Source organism: Gorilla gorilla, chromosome 4 (assembly GCF_029281585.2).
Source record: "Gorilla gorilla gorilla isolate KB3781 chromosome 4, NHGRI_mGorGor1-v2.1_pri, whole genome shotgun sequence".
In the NCBI taxonomy this organism is placed as follows: domain Eukaryota; kingdom Metazoa; phylum Chordata; class Mammalia; order Primates; family Hominidae; genus Gorilla; species Gorilla gorilla.
Genome location: NC_073228.2, coordinates 180,877,574 through 180,898,062, shown reverse-complemented (window position 1 = coordinate 180,898,062; position 20,489 = coordinate 180,877,574).

Below are 20,489 nucleotides of genomic sequence, written 5' to 3'. Positions count from 1 at the left end.
AGGCAGCACACTGTGAAGTTATGAGCACAGACGCTGGCCCACAAGGCCTGATTTGAAACCCCAGCTCTGCCACTTAATAGTGACCTTGGGTAAGTTACCGAGAACTTCTCTGTGCCTCTGTGATCGCTCTGTAAAGTGGGATTTTCTTTTTTTTTCTTCTTCTTCTTTTTCTTTTATTGAGATGGAGTCTCACTCTGTTGCTCAGGCTGGAGGGCAGTGGCATAATCTCACCGCAACCTCCACCTCCCAGGTTCAAAGGATTCTCCTGCCTCAGTCTCCTGAGTAGCTGGGATTACAGACGTGCACCACCATGCCTAGCTAATTTTTGTATTTTTAGTAGAGACGGCGTTTAGCCATGTTGGCTAGGCTGGTGATTCACCCGCCTCGGCCTCCCAAAGTGCTGGGATTGCAGGTGTGAACCACCATGCCCAGCCTAAAGTGGGATTGTTGAGAGGTAATATGTAAGTTTAGAACAGTATCTGGCACCTGGCAAGTCCTCCAATGATTGTAATCACGATTACTATTTTAGCGAGGTTCACACAAAGTTGGTGCATGGCAGCCTTCTAGCAAGATGTGTTTCAGTACCTCCCTGTTGTGTTATAAACATTCCCACCTTATTGCTGGTGTTTTTCCTGATGTAAATCCCATGGTTTCATGTCCTGTCCTACTACTGTTCCTGTATAGCTTAAATTTCCCCTTGTTAGACCAAGTGAAGGGATTGTGGGATTGGAAGACTAAAAAGTCATATGGTTACACTCTTGTTAACAAGCAGTGTACATTCTAGTAAGGGGCAGTAGGAAGAAAAAGCCTTAGTACAAGGCCGTGTGTGATGAGATTGTGAGTTCCTCTAAGGTAGGACTATCCACAATCATAAAAACTGTTACCAACGTGTTTTGGGAGCTCACAGTGTGCCAGGTACGAGACTTTACAATATTCACAAAGACACTGAAGTAGGTATTAGTAGTCCCATTTTCCAGAAGAAGAGGTATCTGAGGTTCAGTGAAGTTAAACACTTGTCCTAGGTCACATGGTAAGCAAGTAATTTTTCTTTCTTTTTTTTTTTTGAAACAGGGCCTTGCCCTGTCACCCAGGCTGGAGTGCAGTGGTGTGATCTCAGCGCACTGCTATCTCTGCCTTCTGGGCTCAAGCGATCCTCCCGCCTCAGCCTCCCGAGTATCTGGGACCACAGGCACACGCCACCACGCTCTGCTAATTTTTGTATTTTTTGGTAGAGACGGGTTTTGCCATGTTGCCCAGGCTGGCCTGAAACTCCTGAGCTCAAGCAATCTGCCCGCCTTGGCCTCCCACAGTGCTGAGATTACAGGCATGAGCCACCCGGCCCGGCATTTATTTGGGATTACAGGGGTGAGCCACGATGCCCGGCATTTATTTATTTATTTATTTATTTATTTATTTATTCATTCATTTATTTATTTTTGAGGCAAGGCCTCACTTTTTCGCCCAGGCTGGAGCGCTGTGGTGTGATCTCGGCTCACCACAGCCTGCCCACTCTTGCTCAAGTGATCCTCCCACCTCGGCCACCGGAGTAGCTGGGACCACAGGCGCGCACCGCCATCCCCATCCCCGGCTAATTTTTGTTTGTTTGTTTGAGACGGAGTCTGTCGCTCAGGCTGGAGGGCAGTGGCGCCATCACCAATCACTGCACCCTAGAACGCCCGGGCTCAAGTGATCCCCTCACCTCGGCCTCCAGGGTAACTGGAAGTAAAGGCACGCGCCACCACGCCCGGCTAACTTTTGTATTTTTTAGTGGAGACGCGGTTTCGCCATGTTGCCCAGGCTCGTCTCAAACTCCTGAGCTAAAGCAATCCGCCCGCCTAGACCTCCCAAAGTGCTGAGATTGCAGGCGTGAGCCACCGCGCCCAGCGGAGCAAGTAATTTCAACTTGGTTCTGCTTGCTTCCAAATCTCCTAAAACACTACTTTGGACCAGAGAGGGTAAAAAGGACATGGCCCCAGAAGCCAGCGAGAGAAAAAGGGGGAATTTATCAGAAGGACACAGGGTCCGGGAGTCTGGGACAGGCGGCCTCCCTAACTCCCTCGGCCGGCGGAACAGGGTAGTGGGAGACCCGGCTCCAGACTCCCAGTTCGGCGCCCGCGGAATCCAGCCGGGTGCACGTGGCCAGCACAGCCTCCGGGCCCTGCCGCACTCAGGTCGGGCTTCCGCTCCCGGCCACACGCGGGCCGCATTCCTGGGAGAACGCCTCCTATTGGTCCGTTCGGTCAGGTGGCTGCCACGGGCCAATCAGCGGCGGCTGGTGCCGTGGGCCGCGCGAAGGGCTCTGCGGCGGTGGAGCCTCAGAAAAGATTATCTTTGTACGCTGGGTTGCGCCGGCAAAGGGCAGCCAATTCCTATTAACTTTCAGCGTGTCCCAGATCTTGCTAGCGACCCCACTGGCCCTTTGTGCCTGTTTATCTGAATTCACCACCAGCCCTGCCGCAGCGCTTAGAGAACGAGACAGAGAACAACTGGGCCGGCCCTCCTCGTGGGCTTTGAGTCCCGCCCTATTGCTTCCATGGGTTTTTGTGTCCCTTTCTCCTCTCTCGCCTCTGGAGCGCCAACCCTTTCCTGTCTTCTTGCTCCTTCCCGGCAGCCCACAAACGGCCGAGAAAAATCTCAACTACCCTGCAACCAGGCTCTGCTTCTCCTTCCCTCCACTGTCCTGTCCCCTCTTGCTCATCTTCCTCCTGATCCCACTGCACCCTGGCTTCAGATCACCAGTAGTGCCGCTGTAGCCAAATCCGGTGACGTTTCACGATCTTTGCTGCTTTACTCTGAGAAGCATTTGACTCTTTACCCTACTTGAACCAACCACGTTTCCAGGCCATCCCACTCCTACCTGATCCTCCTAATTCTCACAAACCCTTCTCTATGCCTCCATGTCATGGGCATGTCTCCCCTTTTCCCTGCCTGGCAAACAAAGGTGTCGCAGTGCCCCATCCCAGGCCCATTTGCTTATTATTCACCCAGTTTCCACGAGGGATCGTCATCCACTCAGCACGTGCATTCCCTAGATGCCAGCAATGCTGGGGCCTCAGTCTAGCCTAGATTTGTCCCACAGCCCCAAATTCACTACCTGGGAATCTCACAGATAACTCAGGCTCAACATAAGTCATTCATTCAATAAATATGTATTAAGCTGTGTGCTTATTTATAGTAAATATATCTTTATATACAGACATTTTTTTCAGATGAAGTCTCGCTCTGTCGCTCAGGCTGGAGTGCAGTGGCGCGAAATCGGCTCACTGCAACCTGCGCCTCCCGGTTTCAAGCGATTCTCCTGCCTCAGCATCCCGAGTAGCTGGGATTACAGGCGCACGCCACCATGCCCGGCTAATTTTTGTATTTTTTAAGTAGAGACGGGGTTTCACCATGTTGGCCAGGCTGGTCTCGAACTCCTGACCTTGTGATCCGCCTACCTCGGCCTCCCAAAGTGTTGGGGTTACAGGTATGAGCCACCATGTCCGGCCAACATTAGTTTTTTTTTTTTTTTTTTTTAAAGACAAATTCTCGATCTATCGCCCAGGCTGGAGGGCAGTGACCTGATCTCGGCTCACTGCAACCTCCACCTCCCGGGTTCAAGCAATTCTCCTGCCTCAGCGCCCCTAGTAGCTGGAATTGCAGATGTGCGCCACCACACCCCACTAATTTTTGTATTTTTAGTAGAGATGGGGTTTCACCATGTTGGCCAGGCTGGTCTCGAACTCTTGACTTCAAGTGATCTGCCCGCCTTGGCCTCCCAAAGTGTTGGGGTTACAGGTATGAGCCACTATGTCCAGCCAACATTAGGTGTTTTTTTTTTTTTTTTTTTTTTTTTTTAATAAATTCTCACTCCATCGCCCAGGCTGGAGTGCAGTGGCGCCATCTTGGCTCACTGCAACCTCCGCCTCCCAGGTTCAAGCGATTCTCCTGTCTCAGCCTCCCTAGTAGCTAGCTGGGATTACAGGTGTGTGCCACCATGCCTGGATAATCTTTTTGTATTTTTAGTAGAGATGGGGTTTCGCCATGTTTGCCAGTCTGGTCTCAAACTCCAGACTTCATGTGATCCGCCCGCCTCAGCCTCTCAAAGTGCTGGGATTGCAGGTGTGAGCCACCTCGCCCAGCACACAAGTTACCATTAATAAATATTTCTTTATTGCTGCATGCAAGAGCTTGTAGTGCTGTCTATTGTGACAAGCACACAGTATGTACTTCATTACTCTGTACTGAATGCATGTAGAAAGGATGTCCGGCATAGTACACGGCACAGAGGAAGTGCTCCATCAAAGTTAGCTCACTTCCTCTTTAGAAGCTAGGAGGGCCTGGGAATTCAGTCTTGGGAGCCTTGGCTGGGATGGGGGAGGGAAACTGTGGGAACACCGAGGCGTCGTCCCTCAGACAAGCTCTTCCCCAGCGATAGGAACTATCCCAGCGCCTCACCCACAGTGCAAAAGCTACGTAAGTGACCTAAACTTCAGAAGTAGAAAGCAAAAGTGAAAGTCTTTGCCCTTGTCCACTCCCAGGGCAGACCTCTGATCTGTCAGCTCAGCAAAGGCAGCACTGCCCAGTGATGGGGGCGGGAGGCTGAACCAGGACTGACGGCCTAGGACAGGCAGCTGCTGCAGCTGTCCTGGGAGACGCACAGACCAGGGTTCAAAACTTGGTTGGAGGCCGCACGTGATGGCTCACACCTGTAATCCCAGCACTTTGGGAGGCCGGCAGATCTTTTGAGGCCAGGAGTTCAAGACCAGCCTGGCCAAGATGGCAAAACCCCATCTCTACTAAAAATACAAAAGTTAGCAGGGCATGGTGGTGCGCGCCTGTAATCTCAGCTACTACTCACTAAGCTGAGGCAGGAGAATTGCATGAACCCCAGAGGCAGAGGTTGCAGTGATCTGAGATTGCACCACTGTGCTCCAGCCTGGGTGACAGAGCAAGACTCTTATCTCACACACAAAAACAAAAACAAAATAACAAAACCTGGTTGGGTGATCTTGGGGGTATGAATTGACTTCTGTGAGTCATCATTTTCACCTATAGGCAGGGGATATGAATGGACTAAAGGAGACTCCTTATATCTCTCCCTAAATCTCCCTCCATCTCTTAGAGGCATCTAGAAAACATTGGTGTTTGGCTTTTGCTTTGGCTGAAAGGGAGGGAGAAGCAGAGGGCTCATGGTGCACTGTCGCCACCGTGTGACTAGCTGGGGAATTGCATGGGGAAGGTTCTCAGGCCCAGGAAAACGTTATCTGGACTGTGGAGTTTTTTGTTGTTGTTTTTTGAGACAAGGTCTATCTCTGTTGCACAGGCTGGAGTGCAGTGGCGCGATCTCGGCTCCACTGCAACCTCCGCCTCCCGGGTTCAAGCGATTCTCGTGCCTCAGCCTCCCGAGTAGCTGGGACCACAGGCGCCTGGCTATGGAGTTCAATGAAGACTGAGATGGGCCCCTGCTGCTAGCATCCTCTTCCACTGCCTACAGTGCTGTCATCTCTGGGGGAGTGAGCAGCCTACCCCTGGGCTTAGGGTACTGGTGGTGCCTTCTCTGGCTCTAGAACTTTTGTTGACTTCTCAATGTGGCATTCAAGGCTCCTCACAGCTGGCGCCCTGAACACCTGCTCTGTACTTGGAACTCAGAGTGACTTAGCCCAGACCTTCCCCAAGCCATTCTCCCTACTTTATCCTCCCTTCTCGGTCCTCCTGGAGCTCCTTTTGTTTTCTCCCTGACTGAAATAAAGCGCATTTCCCCGGTGAGCATGTTCAGTTCCCGAGATAGTATTCATGGAAAAAGCAACCATTGATGAGTGCCTGCTGTGTGCCCGGTGCTGTGCTGGAGCCTTGTGGGGATTCATTCTACCTACTCTTCACAAACCTCGCTGGGCCGATTACTACGATTGTCCCCGTTTTGCAGAAGAGTACAATGAGGCAGGGAAAGGTAAAGCTGTCCACCCAAAGTCATGTAGTCACTGGATGTGACAGAGTCCTGCCTGTAACTGTTAGGCCGCCTAGTATGGTGGGGAGGGCAGACAGACCCAGGTTCAAATCCCCTCCCTACTGCTCTCAGCTTATTTCCCAGCTGTGAGGCTAAGCTTCCTCCTCTGTAGAATGGGAGGGCAGCTCCCACAGGCCATAGGGGCTGGCTTAGAGAGGCAGGCAGCATGTGGGTGCCTAACACGAGGGTATAAGAGGTATGCATGTGTGGTGGGGGTATCAGAGGAGGCAGCCAGAGCCGGTGTGGAGCACACCAGGGTACGCTAGAGTCCCCTCAGGGAGGTCAGGCAGAGGAATTAGGCTGCACCTTGCAGGGCTGCCCCTGTCTAGCCCAGAAAGACTGGAGACAGGACTGGGGGCCCCAGCTCAGGACCCAGCCAGCAGGAAGTGGGGGGCTCAAGGATCCAAGCCCCCATCATCTCTCTCCTATGCAGCCCCCACCTGTTGCCCCCAAACCCACTTTTGCCTTGTCAGTGCCTTTCGCACTTGGCAACCTTACGTGGGCCCTTCCAAACACATATCTGACCATGTCTGCTGCTACTGAAAACCTTGACTTTCCACTGTTCACCAGGGACTCAACCCATCACCCAGGACCATGGTACCTGTTGCCACAGCCCTGCCAACCCCATCACCCTCTCAGGCCTTTGGCCCTCTTCCATCCCCTTGAAGCATCTTGGGCCTTCGCGCATGCTGTTCCCATGGCTTGAGATGCTCATCCTCCCTGCTTAATGTGGAGGTGCTGGAAGCTCTCTTCCAGGGAGGTGGGGAATTGGAAACCCGAAAAAGGAGGAGGAGTTTGGAAAACCAGAAGCGGGGAGACTGTTCTAGGAAGAGAGGGCAGGTGCAAAGGTCCCGTGCACTGGGGAAGGCACTGAAACTAATGAGAACAAGATGCTGTGCCTGAGGCCAAGGCCAGATCATGAAGGTCTCCTATTAAGCGTATTATGGAGCTTGGACCAACGCCTGAGGATGGGGAAGGGTTTGAGCAGGGACAATTACGGTTTTGTCCATCAGCAATTCCCTTGAGTAAGGTGGAGAGTGGCTTATCAGCATCGTTCTGAAAAACACAGTGCCTAGAGCCACAGGGTCCTTCAGGAATCACCTGATCACCACCAGCAGGGGAAGACTCGGGGTCCCCATCTCAGGCTTGCACCATGCACCAGGCTGAAGTGGAGTATGCACTTCCTGTGGCTGCCAGCAGGTGGCAACAACACCCCACCATGTCCCCTCCAACTCTTCCTTCTACCTGGAGACCCCTCACAGGGCAGACAGACCAGAGAGAAAAAAAGAGATGGAGGAGGAAAGGAGAGGACGAGGCCAAGGGATGGACGGGGAAGGGCCTGGGAAGAGTTAGGGTGAAAGGCACAAGGATAGTGAAATTGGGATTCTGCTGGCTTCCTGTTGTTTGTTTCACGGTCAGGCACAGTGTGTTGGTCTGGCGACATTTTCATCATCATCTGCCCTGTCCACCCCCTTGTGGTCCCTCCTCAGGCCCCTGAAACACACTGATGCCACCTGTTCACTCAATTTTCTGTCCTTTCCCATCTCCAGGTTCTCCATCACCTCCTTCACCCTCCCGCCCCCCATCAGCCAGTCCCCTTTTATTATTTATTTATTTATTTATTTTCTGTTTTTTTTTTTGAGACAGAGGCTGTCTGTCACCCAGGCTGGAGTGCAGTGGTGCGATCTCGGCTCACTGCAACCTCCGCCTCCCAGGTTCAAGCAATTCTCTGCCTCAGTCTCCCAAGTAGCTGGGACTACAGGCGCCCACCACCACGCCCAGCTAATTTTTTGTATTTTTAGTAGAGACAGGGTTTCACCATCTTGGCCAGGCTGGTCTTGAGCTCCTGACCTTGTGATCCCCCCGCCTCAGTCTCCCAAAGTGCTGGGATTACAGGTGTGAGCCACCGCGCCCAGCCCCCTTTTATTTTTATTTTTATTTTGTTTTTGAGAGGGAGTCTTGCTCTGTCATCCAGGCTGGAGTGCAGTGGCATGATCTCGGCTCACTGCAACCTCCACCTCCTGGGCTCAAGCGATTCTCCTGCCTCAGCCTCCCGAGTAGCTGGGCTACCTAGTAGCCCACCCATACCCAGCTAATTTTTGTATTTTTAGTAGAGACAGGGTTTCACTGTGTTGGCCAGGCTCGTCTCAAACTCCTGACCTCAGGTGATCTGCCCGCCTCAGCCTCCCAAAGTGCTGGGATTACAGGCATGAACCACTGTGCCCGGCCTCCCTTTTATTTATTTATTTATTTATTTATTTATTTATTTCAGACAGGAGCTTGCTCTGTGTTCCAGGCTGGAGTGCAGAGACTCAATATCGTAGCTCACTGCAACCTACTGGGCCAGATCCTGAAGGCCTCCTCTGCGTGTTAAGGAGCTTGGACTATTCCAAGCAGAGACTGTTCTCTCTGTAAGAGTGATCCTACCACCTCAGCCTCCCAAGTAGCTGGGACTACAGGCACGTGTTCTCGCACTCGGCTAATTGTTTTATTTTTTTTTGTAGAGACAGGGTCTCACTGTGTTGCCCAGACTGGTCCTGAACTCCTGGCCTCAAGTCATTCTCCCGCCTCAGCCTCCCAAAATGCTGGGATTTCAGGCGTGAAATGCCATGCCTGGCCTAGCAAATCCTCTTATTCTGCATCTGACCTTCCACTTTTCTCTATCCCCTTGGCCAAGCTGGGAGCCTCAGAATGTAGCTGTGCAGAGGCGCTGCTGGCCCCAGACCAGAGAGTGGGAGACAGCGTGGATGGTCACTCTGTGGATGCTCTGGGGCTCTTACTTCTGTCTTCTTGGGAGGCCACACATGTACTTTGGGGGGCTGTTCCGGTTCCCGGCTCTGAGTCTAGCCAGGCGCTGCAACAATCCCCTCCACTGCCTGCCCATCTGCACCAGCCCCTTGCTTTCCTGTCTTGTCACTTGCCTTAGGATAAATCCACAGCCTACGAGGCCCCCTGGGTTTGGCCTCATCTGGCACCGTGTTCCCCCTCACTCTGTGTGCTCTGTCCACAGAGCTGGATCGGATGCCCTCACCTTCGCCCTGCACCTGCCTACCTCCAGACCTTTGCAGAGACCATTCTGTCTGCCTGGAATGCATTTCCCCCCACTCTTCACAAGGCCAAGGCTCTCCTCCTTCAACTCAAACATCATTCCCTCAGGGAACCCTTCCCGGAGCCGGCCAGGATCAGTCCCCACCGTCAGCACTCACAGCTGCAGGCTGTTGACCTTCAGAGCTCTGCGTTTCATTACAGTCAGCATTTTCCTGGGTGTTTGTTGAATATCTGTCTCCATTTGTAGATACGAAACTCCTCAGGGCAGGGGCCAGGTCTGTCTTCACTGGGTATACCCAGTGACTAGAAGAGTACCTGGCCTATGGTAGGTGCCCAGTAAACATTTCTTGATTTACTGAGCCTTTCAATTCCCAACACTCCACAACCCCACACCCCTGCACACCTTCCTCTGTCTGGTCAGTGCTCAGTGCTTCGTTCTTTTTTTTTTTTCTTCTAATACAGAGTTTTGCTCTTGTTGCCCAGGCTGGAGTGCAATGGCACAATCTCAGCTCACTGCAACCTCTGCCTCCCGGGTTCCAGCAATTCTCCTGCCTCAGCCTCCGGAGTAGCTGGGACTACAGGCGCGTGCCACCATGCCCAGCTAATTTTTGTATTTTCAGTAGAGACAGGGTTTCACCATGTTGGCCAAAATGGTTTTGATCTCCTGATCTTGGGATCCATCCGCCTTGGCTTCCCAAAGTGCTGGGATTACAGGCATGAGACGCTACGCCTGGCCTCATTCTCCATTCTTATCACCCTGCCCCCCGGACAGTCGTGCTAATAGTTTTGTGTGTGCGTTCTTGGAAAATGTGTGTTTTCCGTGTCATCGTTTCGTGCAAGTGGCTTTGTGCTTTAGATCTCATTCCATTTCTTCCTCTTGCCTCTCAGCACGAGATTTCTAAGTTCCCCCCATGTGGCTCTGTGTCCATCGGGTCCTCCACACATTCTGCTGATCCGCCTTCCAGTGAGGAACCCCAGGCTGGATCCAACCCCTCCTCCTGCCTTCCCCACACGGTCACATGGGAGGATCTGTGTGTGTGTGTGTGTGTGTGTGTGTGTGTGTGTATGTGTGTTTGGGGGCAGTTATATGTTCAGGGCAACATTTCCAGGTCATAGGGCATGTGTGTATATACTTAGCTGAATGCTCCTAGACTTCGCTGGGACAGCTTCAGCCCCCAGTCCAGGAGAGCCTCTCACCTCCTTGCCTGGAGTTCTCCAGCTTTTTTTTTTTTTTTTTTTTTTTGAGACGGAGTCTCTCTCTGTCACCCAGGCTGGAGTGCAGTGGGACGATCTCGGCTCACTGCAAGCTCTGCCTCCCGGGTTCACGCCATTCTCCTGCCTCAGCCTCCTGAGTAGCTGAGATTACAGGTGTGCACCACCATGCCTGGCTAATTTTTGTATTTTTAGTAGAGATGGAGTTTCACCCTGCTGGTCAGGCTGGTCTTGAACTCCTGACCTCGTGATCTGCCCTCCTTGGCCTCCCAAAATGCTAGGATTACAGGCTTGAGTCACCATGCCTGGCTAATTTTTGTACTTTTAGTGGAGACGGGGTTTCACCATGTTGCCCAGGCTGGTCTCGAAATCCTGACCTCAGGTGATCTGCCTGCCTTGGCGTCCCAAAGTGCTGGGATTACAGGCGTAAGCCACCACGCCCGGCTTTTTTTTTTTTTTTTTAATACCGAGTTTTGCTCTTGTTGCCCAGGCTGGAGTGCAATGGTTCAATCTCAGCTCACTGCAACTTCTGCCTCCCGAGTTCAAGCGATTCTCCTGCCTCAGCCTCCCGAGTAGCCGGGACTACAGGTGCCCGCCACCGCGCCCGGCTAATTTTTTGTATTTTTAGTAGAGATGGGGTTTCACTGTGTCAGCCAGGATGGTCTTGATCTCCTGACCTCGCGATATGCCTGTCTCGGCCTCCCAAAGTGCCGGGATTACAGGTGTAAGCCACCGCGCCCAGCCCATTCTCTGACTTTCTCACTTGCCAGTCTGGTAGGTAGGAAGTGAGAGCACACCTAAGATTATTCTCAAGTCTCCAGATCTCCTCCAGTGCTTCTTAGCCTCTGGGTCTCCTCCTCAGTCAATTACCTGGTTGCACACTGTCCTTATTTGTGTTTTGAGGTGCCTGTCTTCTTTTGGATTTGCAGGAGTTCCTTAGATATTGGGCCCTTGTCTCCCATGCTATCCCCCCACACAGTATTGGGGAATCCTGGTTTATAAGCAGACACCCCCAGCCTGGAGGTCCCTCAAGGGCAGTAACAGTCCTGAGCCGTCCCTGCGACCCCACCCTGACATCAGGGCTGGGCCCCCGGGTCAGAGGATGAGAAGGGGTTGCCGGACCCTCTACAGACACTCTGGGGCTCATGGTTGCAGTCCCCTCAGGAGGCGACATGGATATTTTGGGAGCATTGTCTCAGGTGCTGAGAGGTTTTTGGAGCCTCTCTGAGATCAGCTCACCAGCCTGGGATTTGAATTCTGAATTTGGGAAATTTATTCAACATGTCTTTTTTCCATGAACATCTACGGAGCACGGACTATTAGGCAGACACCATTGTAGACATTGGCGGCGCAGCCCTTGGCTTCTCAGAGCTCACCTTTTGGTGGGAGCCAGTAAAGAGTGAACAAATAAGATCATCACAAAGAAAACAAACAAGGGTGTAAAATATGGAATAACCGAGAGAGGACTTTAGCCAGGGTGATCAGGGGAGGCCAATCTTAGGAGCTGACTTTTGTTCTGAGAGCCAGAAGAGCCAGGTGAAGACAGTGGCCAGTGCAAAGGCCCTGGGGTGCTAGTGGGCTTGGGACAAGGGAGACACAGAAAGGTCGTGGGGCTGGAGGCTAGACAGGGGAGGGACGAGTGAGGAGCTTGGGAGTGGTCAGGGACCCATTCAGGCTGTGTCAGGTGGTTCTCTATTCGGGCTTGGGCTGCTGTGTGACGTGGGCAGCAGGATGGTTTGGCCTGAATGTGACTGCCTAGGAGGGTACTGGGCCCTGGAGTTTGTGAACTGGCTCTGGGGTGGCCGAAGCTTTGGGCCAGGCAGCTCTGGCAACTGTTCTGTACCCAGAGGGAATACTTTTCTTCCTTAATGTTTTTTTCTTTTCATTTCTCTCTCTCTCTCTTTTTTTTTTTTTTTTTTTTGAGATGGAGTCTCGCTCTGTAGCCCAGGCTGGAGTGCAGTGGCGAGATCTCGGCTCACTGCAAGTTCCGCCTCCCGGGTTCACGCCATTCTCCTGCCTCAGCCTCCCGAGTAGCTGGGACTACAGGCGCCCAACACCACGCCCAGCTAATTTTTTGTATTTTTAGTAGAGATAGCGTTTCACCGTGTTAGCCAGGATGGTCTCGATCTCCTGACCTCGTGATCCACCCGCCTCGGCCTCCCAAAGTGCTGGGATTACAGGCGTGAGCCACCGTGCCTGGCCTTTTTTTTTTTTTGAGACGGAGTCTCTCACTCTGTCACCAGGCTGGAGTGCAGTGGCGTAATCTCAGCTCACTGCAATCTCCACTTCCTGGGTTCAAGCGATTCTCCTGCCTCAGCCTCCTGAGTAGCTGGGATTACAGGCACGTGCCACCACACCAGGTAATTTTTGTATTTTTAGTATAGACAGGGTTTCACCATATTGGCCAAGATGGTCTTGATCTCCTGACCTCGTGATCCTCCCGCCTTGGCCTCCAAAAGTGCTGGGATTACAGGTGTGAGTCACTGTGCCCAGCCTCTTTACATTTCTCTTTTTGGAAACATTTTTCCTCTTTGTGATAGGTAATACATGTACCAGGTACAAAAATCAAAGGAAACAAAGGCATATACAGTGTAAGGTCCTTTCCTGCTCTCACCCCAGCCACCTACTTTCCCTCCTGGGAAGGGAACCAACTATTGTGCCTGCTTGCCATCCCCAAGTGGTTGCATTCCTGCAAACTCAGGTTCACAGTTCACACCGATGCAGGCGCATGCCACACACTGCCCGTGCCTCGAATTTTCCACTCAGCAGTGTAAGGCGGAGACCGTTCCCAATGAGTCCACTTAGGAGTCCTGAAGGGTTCTAGGGGGGCCTGGAGGCTCCAGACCTACAAGGAACCCACAGCCATATGCCTTGGGCCAGGTGGTGAGGTCAATAGGGCCACGTCAGGCTGCGCCCCCGAGTACCAGCGCGAGAACCTGAGGCTGGCACTGGGGGCCCCGGAAAGGGCTGGCGCTGTGGAATGTGAGCAGCGGCAGGGCTGGAGAGGATGTGGGGAAAGCTGGGTGAGTTCAGCTGTTGGCGATTTCACGCCCCCTCCTCAACCACTTCTCAGGGACAGGCCCCAGCCGTGGGGCCCAGGTGCCGACGAAGGTCAAATTTCGATAGCAAGAGAGTAAAAAGGATATTTCCTCCAGAGGGAAGCACTCTCCCCGCAGTGGGAGCTGCAGCTGCCCCACACTCATCCTCCAGGATTAGGCCAAATCCTACAGCAGGCGGAGGGGTGGGGGGTCCCCAGTTAGGGCCCGGGGAGTGTGGGAAGGGGTGGGCAGTACGGGGTGGACTGTACACACCTGACTGTGCCTGGACCTGGGAATGGGTCTCCTTCTTCCCTTCATTCAGCAAACACTTTGCTGCACCCCAGTTCTACCAGGCGTTGACCTGAGTGGGGATTTTGCGGGGAGGAGCAAGACTGGTAACAGCTGAACTGGATTGACGGCCACACAGCATGCGATGGGGGCCGTGCAAGGAGACCCAGGAAATGATGGCAGTTTCTGCTGGGGAGGGAGATAGTGAGAGCAGGGGGTGGGGGGAGTTGCTTTTCAATGAAAACCTTTCTGTACCATTGGAATTGCTTTTTAATTGTTGAAACTAGGTACATTTATTGACTCTTTAAAACTGTGGTTCTCGGCCAGGCAAGGTGGCTCATGCCTGTAATCCCAGCACTTTGGGAGGCCGAGGCGTGTGGATCACCTGAGGTCAGGAGTTTGAGACCAGCCTGGCCAACATGGTGAAACCCCATCTCTACTAAAAATACAAAATTTAGCCAGACATGGTGGCACGCACCAGTAATCCCAGCTACTTGGGAGGCTGAGGCAGGAGAATCGCTTGAAACCAGGAGGCAGAGGTTTCAGTGAGCTGAGATTGCGCCACTGCACTCCAGCCTGGGCAACAGAGTGAGACTCTGTCTCAAAACAAAACAAAACTAAAGCCGAGGCAGGCAGATTACTTGAGGTCAGGAGTTCGAGACCATCCTGGCCAACACAGTGGAGCCCTGTCTTTACTAAAAATTCAGAAATTAGCTGGGCGTGGTAGTGCACGCCTGTAATCCCAGCTACTCGGGAGGCTGAGGCGAGAGAATCTGAGACTTTATCTCAAAAAACAAAACTAAACTAAATGATAGTTCTCAAAGTGTGACCCCCACTCCCTCCCTAGACCAGCAGCATCTGGGTAGCAATGCAAATTCCCAGATTCCACCCCAGACCCACTAAATACACAATTCTGGGGGGTAGGGTGTCCAACATACAAGCCCACTAGATAACTCTGACATATGCTACATCTTCAGAGCTACTGATTTAAAAAACACAACCAAGCCAGGCGTGGTGGCTCACGCCTGTAATCCCAACACTTTGGGAGGCCAAGGAGGGCAGATCACCTGAGGTTGTGAGTTAGAGACCAGCCTGACCAACGTGGAGAAACCCCGTCTCCCAGGCGTGGTGGTGCATGCCTGTAATCCCAGCTACTTGGGAGGCTGACGCAGAAGAATCGCTTGAACCTGGGAGGCGGAGGTCGTAGTGAGCCAAGATCACGCCATTGCACTCCAGCCTGGGTGACAAGAGTGAAACTCCGTCTCAAAAAACAAAAACAAAAACAAAAACAAAACACAACCAAAGCAGAACTTGCGTCTTGGTGCTCACAGTCTGGGGGAAGGAGACTATTCAGAGCATCCCTCTACTACAGAGACAGCCGCCAGAGCCTGTGAACGGGGCCCAGCCTGGAAGCCGACCTGGAATGGAGGACCTGAGGAGGCTGCCCAAGAATTGAGGCTTCAGTGACATCTGAAGGGCAAGTGGGTCTCAGCCACGTGGGAAGCGGTAGGAAGTGTGTCCCCGGGAGGTGGTAGGAAGAGTGTCCCCAGGAAGGAGTGGCCCATGGGAGGGGACTGAAAGGGCAGGGACCGAATGCCATGGGGCTGGAGGCAGGAGCACTGAGACAGGCACCTCTGTGCTTGGGTGTGGTGACTGTCCATCCACCCCTGTGTGTGCACATCTCAGTCACAGACGTCCCCTGCTTCATGCACACCCAGAGCCTCTCCTGACCCTCAGAACTGCCGGGCTGACTAGGCTGTGGGAGTGGGCTCTTCCGTGGGACAGGCAGGGCACCTGGCCCTGAGCAACAACTTTCTCACTTTCTCCCGTGTGACCCTGGGCCAGTCACTTCCACCTTCAGAGCCTCAGTGTCCACATCTGGAAAATGGGGCAAGAATGCCTTTGGGGAAGGGCTGCCAGGAGAAGGAAATGAGATCATGGCACCTGCACAGTAATCCACCCCTGGAAGCCATTCCTTCCTGATCTCCGTGCAGCAACAGCTGTTGTTTACAGAGCAGTAGAAACCATGCTCTGAGGTGGGTGTCATCATTCCTGTGTGACTGGTTGGAAAAAGGAGGCTCAGAGAGAGTAATTTTGGTCATACAGGTTGAGCATCCCTAATTCAAAAATCTGAAACCTGAAATGGTCCAAAATCTAAAACTTTTTGAGCACCGACATGATGCCACAGTGGAAAATTCCACACCTGACATATTTGCTTTTTCTTTCTTTCTTTTTTTTTTTTTTTGAGACAGAGTCTTGCTCTATTGTCCAGGCTGGAGTGCAGTGGAGCAATCATAGCTTACTGCAGCCTCGAACTCCTCGGCTCAAATGATCCTCCCTCAGCCTCCCAAGTAGCTGAGACTACAAGTGTGCACCACCACACCCGGCTACTTTTTTATTTTTTGTGGAGATGGGGTTTTGCCACGTTGTCCAGGCTGGTCTCGAACTCCTGGGCTCAAGCGATCCTCCTGTCTCAGCCTCCCAAAGTGCTAGGATCACAGGCATAAGCCACCGTACCTGGCCTTTTTTTTTTTTTTTTGAGACAAGCTCTCACTCTGTCACCCAGGCTGAGTAAAATGGCGCAGTCTTGGCTCACTGCAACCTCCTGGCTCAATCAATGTTCCTGCCTCAGCCTCCCGAGTAGCTGGAATTACAGGCAACCACCACCATGCTCGGCTAATTTTTGTTTTTGTTTTTGTTTTTTTTTTTGAGATGGAGTCTCTCTCTGTCACCCAGGCTGGAGTGCAATGGTGTGATCTCCGCTCACTGCAGCCTCCACCTCCTGGGTTCAAGCAATTCTTCCACCTCAGCCTCCCAAGTAGCTAGGATTACAGGGGCGCGCCACCATGCCCAGCTAATTTTTGAATTTTTAGTAGAGATGGGTTTTCACCATGTTGGCTGGGTTGGTCTCAAACTCCTGACCTCAGGTGATCCACCCGCCTTGGCCTACCAAACTACTGGGATTACAGGCGTGAGCCACTGTGCCTGGCTGGCCAATTTTTGTATTTTTTGTAGAGATGGGGGTTTCACCATTTTGCTCAGGCTGGTCTCGAACCCCTGAGCTCAGGTGATTCACCGGCTTTGGCCTCCCAAAGTGCTGGGATTATAGGCGTGAGCCGCCACGCCCGGCCCCCTACTTTGCTGATGGTTCAGTATACACAAACTTTGTTTCATGCTCAAAATTATTTAAAATATTGTATAAAATTACCTTTAGGTTATGTATACAAGGTGTATGTGAAACATAAATTTTGAATTAGAAACATTTTGTATATGAAACATGAACTTTGTGTTTAGATGTAGGTCCTGTTTCTAAGATTACAAACTCTGAAAAATCTGAAATCTGAAACATTTCTGGTCCCAAGCATCTCAAATGGAGGCTACTCAGCCTGCAGCCCCTCCCCTCCACCGTGCACCTCCCCCTCCCTCCCAGGTGCTGACTCCCCAGCCAGCAGCCTCCATCCCTTGGCTAGGGCTTCCCAAGTCAGAGTCACTGTCTTGATGCCACCAGAACCCTGCCTTATGCACACAGCCAGCAAGAGGCAGAGTGCAGAGGTGGGCTCAGTGCTTTTTCTTTTCTTTTTTGAGATGGAGTTTCGCTCTTGTTGCCCAGGCTGGAGTGCAGTGGCTCAATCTCCGCTCACTGCAACCTCCGCCTCCCAGATTCAAGCGATTCTTCTGTGTCAGCCTCCCAAGTAGCTGGGATTACAGGCACCCACCAGCACGCCCGGCTAATTTTTGTATTTTTAGTAGAGACAGGGTTTCACCATGTTGGGCAGGCTTGTCTCGAACTCTTGACTTTAGGTGATCCGGCCGGCTCGGCTACCCAAAGGCTGGGATTACAGGCATGAGCCACCTCTCCCGGCCTTTTTTTTTCTTTTGGGACGGAGTCTCCCTCTGTCGCCCAGGCTGGAGTGCAGTGGTGCAATCTTGGGTCACTGCAACCTCCACTTCCCAGGTTCAAGCTATTCTCCTGCCTCAGCCACCCAAGTAGCTGAGACTACAGGTGCCCGCCACCACACCCGGCTAATTTTTGTATTTTCAGTAGAGTCAGGGTTTCACCATGTTGGCCAGGCTGGTCTCGAACTCCTGACCTCAGGTGATCCGCCTGCCTCAGCCTCCCAAAGTGTTGAGATTTCAGGGGTGAGCCACTGTGCCTGTCCTCAGTGCTTTCCTTTCTTTTTTTTTTTTTCTCTTGAGCCGGAGTCTTGCTCTGTCGCCCAGGCTGGAGTGCAGTGGTGCCATCTCCACTCACTGCAAGCTCCGCCTCCCAGGTTCATGCCATTCTCCTGCCTCAGCCTCCCAAGTAGCTGGGACTACAGGCACCCACCATGCCCGGCTAATTTTTTGTATTTTTAGTAGAGACGGGGTTTCACCATGTTAGCCAGGATGGTCTCGATCTCCTGACCTTGTGATCCATCCACCTCAGCCTCCCAAAGTGTTGGGATTACAGGCGTGAGCCACTGTGCCTGGCCCGGCCTCAGTGCTTTTTCTATGGGCCCCTGTCACAGGCTAGAACCCAGGCAGACCAGGGAGGCCAGGCCCCAGCTGCTGCCATGCTGCCGGGAGCGGGGAGGGGAGGGCAGAGAGCTGGAGCATCAGAGCTCGCATAGGGGAATTAGCAGTATATGTGTCATTCTGACATGGGACATCAGGAATGTGGAATGGCCCCAGGAAGCGTGTGCCTGCCAGGGACGCTGGCAGGGAGGGGGTGCAGGGTGGGCAGCTGAGCCCCTCCCGGCCCCCAGGACCCACCAGGCAGCAGCTGCCCCTGTCACTCTGAGTGACCTGGGTCTGGTCTCCAGTGTGCACATGGCCTTCTGGGAACCTGGGGTTCAGCCTAGCTCCTTCCTGGAGCCCCATTCTTGTGACCCTGGACCTCAGTTTCTCCATCGTTAAATGGGAAGAACAATCTTTATTTGGCAAGGCTGTGGCAGGGGAGAGTGTGGCTGGTTGAGCCTGGCACCGCAGCAGGCTCATGGTGGGAAATTGGAAAATGGGGCTGTTGTTCCACATCCCCTTAGAATACTGTCCTCACACACGATTCTAATCTCCCAGTCCTCTCCTTCCCAAGGTCAGGTCCAAGGGATCTGCTTCTCCTGTGATTGGCTGGACAGGCGGACACAGTCAGTGGACAGTGACCCCCAATGGGAGACTATACATTGGAGAGAGGGGCTCAGTCAGAATGTCCAGTGGCTTGGGAAATTTGGGAGGCCAAGGTGGGAGGATCGCTTGAGGCCAGGAGTTTGAGACCAGCTTGGACAACATAGCAAAACCCCATCTCTACAAAAAATAAAAAATAATTATCCATGTGTGGTGGCATGCACCTGTAGTCCTACACACTTGGCAGGCTGAGGTGGGAGGGTTGCTTGAGCCCAGGAGTTTGAGGCAGCAGAGCCATGACCATGGCGTTACTGCACTCCAATCCGGGCAACAGATCAAGACCTTGTCTCAAAAAAAAAAAAAGAAAAAGAAAGAGAGAGAGAGAGAGAAAGAAAGAGAGAGAGAGAAAGAAAGAAGAGAGAGAAAAAGAGAGGGAGAGAGAGAGGAAGGAAGGGAGGGAGGGAGGAAGGGAGGAGAGAGAGAAAGAGAGAAAGGAAGACAGAGAGGGGAGGGAAGGAGCAAAAGGAAATGAAAGGAAGGAAGGAAAAGAAAGAAACAGAAAAAGAAAGAGAGAGAGAGAGGGAGGGAAGGAGGGAAGAAGGAAGGAAGGAAGAAAAGAAGGAAGGAAGGAAGGCAGGTAAAAGAAAGTCGGTCAGTCTGGGGGCTTTCGGGAGTTAGTGGGGGTCGTTGAGAGCAGGAGGGAGCATAACCCCAGTCTGCTTTTGGAAGCTACCTCTGGAGCCACCTGCAGGGGAGGGAGCAAAAGGGAGGCTGGATACCTAGGGCTCGGAGGGGGGCACTCAGGGACACAAAAGCCCCAGCACCGGCTCCCAGGGAAGCACCACAGCCCAACCCATGGGCCTCCGCAGCCCAACCCATGGGCCTTCGCATCACACCCTCCCCCAAGCCTATGTGCATCTGCACGTGCTTCCTCCTAAACCCTAAGCCCCAGGAGGCAGGCGGGACAGGTGCACCCTACTCATGGGCAAAGACAGTGATTATCAGAGAGGTGGCAGTGCTGGCCTCAGGAGCCACGGCTGGACCATGGAAGCGCATGAGGGAATAGGGTTTTTTTTTTTTTGAGACAGAGCCTTGCTCCCTAGCCCAGGCTGGCACTATCTCGGTTCACTGCAACCCTCGCCTCCCAGATTCAAATGATTCTCCTGCCTCAGCCTCCTGAGTAGCTGGGACTACAGGTGTGCCCCACTATGCCTGGCTAATTTTTGTATTTTTTAGTAGAGACAGGGTTTTGCCATGTTGTCCAGGATGGTCTCGAATTCTTGACCTCAGGTGATCCGCCCGCCTCGGCCTCCCAAAGTGCTGGGATTACAGGGGTGAGCCACCGCACCTGGCCTGGAACAGGGTTCTTGAGGGAAGTAGTCAGGTGACTCCCTGGTTCCTGCCCTGGAGGAGCTACGGTTCTGGGGGTAAGATGAGTTCTATGTGGGATACCATCAGCTGGAGAGGCTATGCTGAGAGCTGGGAGGAGCCCAGAGTGAGGATAAGCAATCATGAGCTGACGCTCAGTCTTCCAAGGAGGCCCCAGCCTCCAATTCCTCTGTCTGACCCCTCTGACCGCATACGCATTTTCAGCCACCACTCCCTGGGGGCAGACGGGGACAATCCCGATGGCCTCCATAAAGGCTGTCCTGGTTGGGCAGTCCTGTCCCAGCCTGAGGCCTATAAGGAAAAGGACAGGAGAGTGCCAAGTGCTGGGTCAGACGCCATGCCTGGGCCCCCCATGGCCCACTCAAGGCTCAGGGGCTGGGGAGTAGCAGTACGTGCCAGGATGGGGCCAGGGAAGGAGGTTCCATGCT